This window comes from Glossina fuscipes, unplaced genomic scaffold (assembly GCF_014805625.2).
Source record: "Glossina fuscipes isolate IAEA_lab_2018 unplaced genomic scaffold, Yale_Gfus_2 28, whole genome shotgun sequence".
NCBI classification, from domain to species: Eukaryota; Metazoa; Arthropoda; class Insecta; order Diptera; family Glossinidae; genus Glossina; species Glossina fuscipes.
Genome location: NW_023998423.1, coordinates 17,896,395 through 17,901,708, shown reverse-complemented (window position 1 = coordinate 17,901,708; position 5,314 = coordinate 17,896,395). Strand labels below are relative to the sequence as shown.

General features: G+C 32.9%; 1 long non-coding RNA gene across 1 annotated transcript; it reads right to left on the bottom strand.

Moving 5' to 3' along the window:
* Nucleotides 1–431: 431 nt before the first annotated feature.
* On the bottom strand, nt 432–884 carry LOC119636119. Its single transcript, XR_005247123.1, has 2 exons — nt 799–884; nt 432–620 (listed from the first exon to the last, which is right to left on the bottom strand). It is a non-coding gene; the product is annotated as an uncharacterized LOC119636119 (long non-coding RNA).
* Nucleotides 885–5,314: the final 4,430 nt, after the last annotated feature.

The window sequence follows — 5,314 nt, the reverse complement described above, 5'->3', positions numbered from 1 at the left end:
AAGTCATCATCCAAAACTAACGCAATTTAATTCTACCTCCCTCTCCGCTTTCAATAACTTACTTTACATTGAGCGAATGTGTTAACGATGGCTGCGAACGATATTTGTTTACTTAAACATTAATGGGCATCATCAATAATTATTATCATAATCGTCGTTAATTCAATGATCATTATTAACGTGATTACGTGAATTTTATAATGAGATCATTAATCATAACGTATGCAAACACATTGACTACGGCATGTTGACTTAATTTACAAACAAAAAAAAAACAACAAAAAAAACAAAAAAACAAAAAATGTAAAATTTATGCAAACTTTTTTAAATCCATTAAAACTTCGGAGCAAACGCATAAAGGATTGCCGGGCATGTTATTTTGATAGTCTAAAGTGAAATAGAATTCATTTAAGGACTAATATTAATGTCAATTTTTTGGAAAGAATTTTTTTTTATTGGTTTACAGCACGCTTACGAAGACCTTCTAAAATATATGGATGAAGATCCATTACCCTTTTTGCTGGAAAGGTTATCCGCTTCACAGGAAGTCACGGCGAGAAATGGTAACCCAATGTTCGATCTCATGATTGCTAGCTTCTACAGAAAGTATTAATGTTTACCTAAAAGCATTTCCAGTTTTGTTGTTCGATCGTTAGCATAGCTTTATATGAGTCCGAGGACGACTCGAATGCTTTCATTGCTTCTTCTCGAAGTTCGTTATGAATTCACCTAATTATATGTTTTGTTGCCATTTGTCCCGTTATTTTCCATCTTGCGATTCGAGCTTTGACAGTTGACCTAAAAGCATTTCCAGTTTTGTTGTTCGGTCGTTAGCATAGCTTTATATGAGTCCGAGAACGACTCGAATGTTTTCATTGCTTCTTCTCGAAGTTGGTTATGAATTCGCCTAATTATAGGTTTTGTTGACATTTGTCCCGTTATTTTCCACCTTGCGAATCGAGCTTCGACAGTTGCGGTAATAGACACACTTTCGAGCCAAAAACAGTCGAGGAAAGAGAACCAGTCGAAATATTTGAACTTGCAATGGTAGTTCTATGGTCCTGACATTACAATCTAACGGTAACAGTCAAAATTAATAAAGCATTTATTTGTAATAGAAAACTTGCCTTTGGAACACTTTCTAAAACTTTAAATGCCTTTATGGCATTTGTTAAAAACAACACGCAGCATAACTCAAGCAATTTTCGATTATTCATTTCAGATTTTTACGGTATATTTAAATTAATAATGGACCAGTTACGCTGCATGTGCCAGAGCTATTTGAACTGAAGATATCTCCAGAAATTGGCTGCAGTGCGGCCCTTTTTAAATAGTTTTTCAAAACCATTTTTTTTTTTTTTTTTTTTTTTAATATTTAAATGTACGCCGAACAACCTCTTCGAATATTATTACCTACCCTACTACCTTGGCTTCGATTAAAAAAAAAAAGTTTTTCACAAAACCCTTTTGTAAGACTGTTACAGTGGCGCTGCCCTCTTAAGTAGGAAATCAATTTTAATGAATTATATGATTTATCCGATGCTTTTTTAGTCCCACGATTCTCTTTGATAGTAGAACAAAAAACCACATCGACAGAAGTATTGATAGCTTTCAAAAATATACTCGTACTGGTGGATATTCAAAACAGTAAAAGGCAAACTGTTACATATAATAATGGCCGACACAATGGACGTTTATAGATATTATATGTTATCGGTCAGGCTAAGAGAAAAATATTGTGAGATTTTTATCACTACACTCACTTCAGTAGAATATTATATAAAAAGCGTCAGCAATTAGAATCACATTGGCGGAAAAGATCATAGATGGGTCTCGTGAACTTAAATAAATTTTAGTTTAAAGATAAGAAAAAACTTAATAATGGACAAAAATGTTTCAACACTTTTTCCCCAAGACATTTCATCTGACTTTTAGTACCAAACAAAGATCGAAGACAGGAAGTCATGAGCTGTTGATTTACTGACTCGCAAAAGAAAAAGAAGAAGAACCACATTTGCATTGTTTTATTTGCGCAGCTTTTGAGAAGATCAAACAGTTAACTTAGCCAATTTGCAAACTTGGAAAGACGAATTATTCAAATAATATGAAGAAGGATCAAATTGTAAACTTCTTGCTAGCCAAGACCGTATCCGTGAAGCGATTTTAACGAATTTTGAACTTAATTTGCAGAGAATGCTTTCGAAACAAATTTTTTCTTTCGGGTATTCTCAGCAATGATTTCAACAAATACATAGACAAATAAGCAAAAAGGGAGGCAGGCAGAAATTTAATCGATCACTATTTTATAGGCGAACGAACCCTACCCTTAAACGCGGTATAATGCACCTGCCATGTTGGCTGTACAAGAATTCACAAACTCGTGCCAATTTAAAGCTGCCAACATTAACAATTTCCTTCAAGTCGTAATAATAGCTGCGTTTGTCAATCTGTCCGTCTGTCCGACTTGGGTTCAAATTGTAACTGATAATATTTAAGATATCTTGATGAAATCTGGTACCCCAATGTGCCGTCGTCCAAGGAAAAGCATTGTCGCTCGGATCGGATCACTTCTTTGACCACTTCCCATACAACATCTTATGTTGAAAAGCCGATATACGAATAACCGTAGGATGCTATGCGGTCCTTAATAGTGGCCCGCGGCTCACTATATAGTGCTTTTACTTATTCATTCTCTCTTTTTTCTTCGTTGCCATTAATCATTGACATCAAATTACCTTTAAATTGACCGAAAGAAACCATTGCACATAGTTTTCTTAGTCTCTACAAATCAACAGAATAAACTTTTCATCTATCTATTCACGTTTCAATGCACTTTCTAATGGATTGTCACCTCATGGAAAAGATTTTTATCCAGTAACGCTGCTGTGGAAAATCCGTTTTTATTCTAATCTATCCGATCAATTGCGATAACTAAAAAATTATATATAAAGTAGATAAAACGATCAGTCTATATAGCTGATCTACTAATACTACTACAATTCTTCGCCTATCTTTACCATTAAATATCCAAAATTATATATATATATATATATATACCATTTAAGAAAAAAAAAAAAAACCCGGCCTCTCATAAATTTTGGATATTCAGAATTCGCCTCAGGTCATTTATATATTCGGCAGGTTTTTTTTTTATATTCCTTATCAATTGATGCAATAGAAATATTCTACAAACTCGTTCGCTATCAAACATATTTCCAATGGCTATTTACATAGATTCTATACCACGTAGGAATTGTAGTCTTATTTTCTCATACTTTTTCTTATTTAAAATAATCTTACTTATATAATAATGACGTAATAATAATTCTTATTTACAGAAATGCAAGCCTGACGTTACTGAGCATTGTAAGCCGTTGTGTCCTGATTTCAAAATTATTTAAGTGAACAAAATTCCGAAAGATACTTGTAATCATCACAGGAGCATCGGGACATATTAGATCCTTCGATTTTAGTTTTAACCTTGAACACCTGCGAAGTTTCGATGCCAACTTATCGCAAGCTCGATAATTTTTAGATCACTTAGATGCTTTTGTCAATAATGCAGCCGTTCCTCCTACTAACACTACAGCTTCCTTACTACGCTAGAATATTCTCCATTATAAAAAGTTCAATATTTTGTTGATAACTTAAAGGCCGTTTCCGGCATTCCAACTATATTCTCTTTAGAAACAATTCCAATTTTGTGAGTAAACTCGAAAATCCGCAGTAATTACAGGCTTCACACTTTTTAAGCTACTTAGGGGTATATTTTAATATTCCAAGTGTTCGAAGCATTCTTGTTCTAGTAAAATTCCAGTTTTTTTTCGAAAACTCAAGCTTGCTGCATTGCTTACTGGCTCAAACACATTTTAGACCACTTAGTTGCTTATGTCATAGGTACGACATTTTTTTGGGTCATTTAATGATGTAAATAGTTTAGTGTTCCAAGTGTTACTCGTAGTAATAATGCATTTACTTACGTAAACTCAACGATCCTCAATAATCAAAGGCCTTCGACTATTCATTGGTATATTTCAGTACACCTATTATTCTTCTTCTCTATCTTTTTTTACTTCTTTTCCTTAAGGGTGAGCTTCAGTATCCCAACCGGATTCTTAGCAATATTCCTATGATTTTCGGACTCAAAGCTTAATATTTTTTAGACTATTTACTGATAGATTTTGGTATTGCGACTGTTCCTCTTAGCAAACTTACATATTGTTTTTTTTTTCGTAAACTAAAAGAGCGTAAAACTCTTTGCCTTTTAAAGCTAAAGAGCCTCACTGCCCACATATTTATATATATATATATATGATATGCTTTGCTTCATGAACAGATGCGACCTGATTCTTACGCTTTATTTAGGAAAATTTAATATCACTTTATAATCGAGAGCTTGGCGAAATCACAAAAATCAATCTTGAATCATCTTTTCTTGATGTGCAGGTGCCTGCATAGCTATTGTTCGCCTTTCTCTAGCATTATGGTTTTGTGTTCTACAAGAGGATATATATATATATATATATATATATATATGATATCTCTCCTTCTCGTTGTGCATCTCACTTCTTTGTCATAGTTTGTTAAAGTTTTTTAGGAAAAAAAAAAAAAAAGAATGAAAATGAAAATAAAAATAAAGAACAAGAAAAACGCCATAAAGAAAAAACACTAACATTAATCAATGCCACAAAATTTTGTCTTGTCTGCAGAGCTATAGCAGCAAGCTGTACGTTGTTGTTAATTGGCACAAATGTTTTTTTTTTTGTTTTTGTTTTGTTTTCTTTTTTTCCTTTTTATTCCTTTTCTTGCTTCCCTTTGAAGTGTATGTCGGTACTCTTCGTTTGTTCCCCATTTTCATTTTCTTCCCTTTTGTAATTCCGTTTATCGTGTGTAAAGTTTTGTTTCTTCTTCATTCATTGTTGCTGTGTTGCTGTTGTCATCTTTGTTATTTTTGCAATTATTGTTCCTGTTGTTGTTGACACTGAACGTCACTAGACGAAGAAATATGAAAATGTCAGGTATAATGACATTTCTTCAAGCACACACAGAAGCAACGAACGGAACCAAAAAAAAAAAAAAGTAGGAAAAGAGAACATCTAAGAACTGAGGACAAAAGAAAACAAATATTTATTTTTCGCTTTTAGCGTTTTATTCTAAACGCACTTTTGTTTTTTTTTTTTTTTTTTCTTTCCTTTTTCCTCTTTGTATTTGTGGTTTTAAAAGCGCTAAAGTCGGATTGTTTGCGTTTTCAATTTATTTTCGAATTAAAAGAAAAAAGCAAAAAATTAGTATGAAAAAAAAAAAAAAACGCATG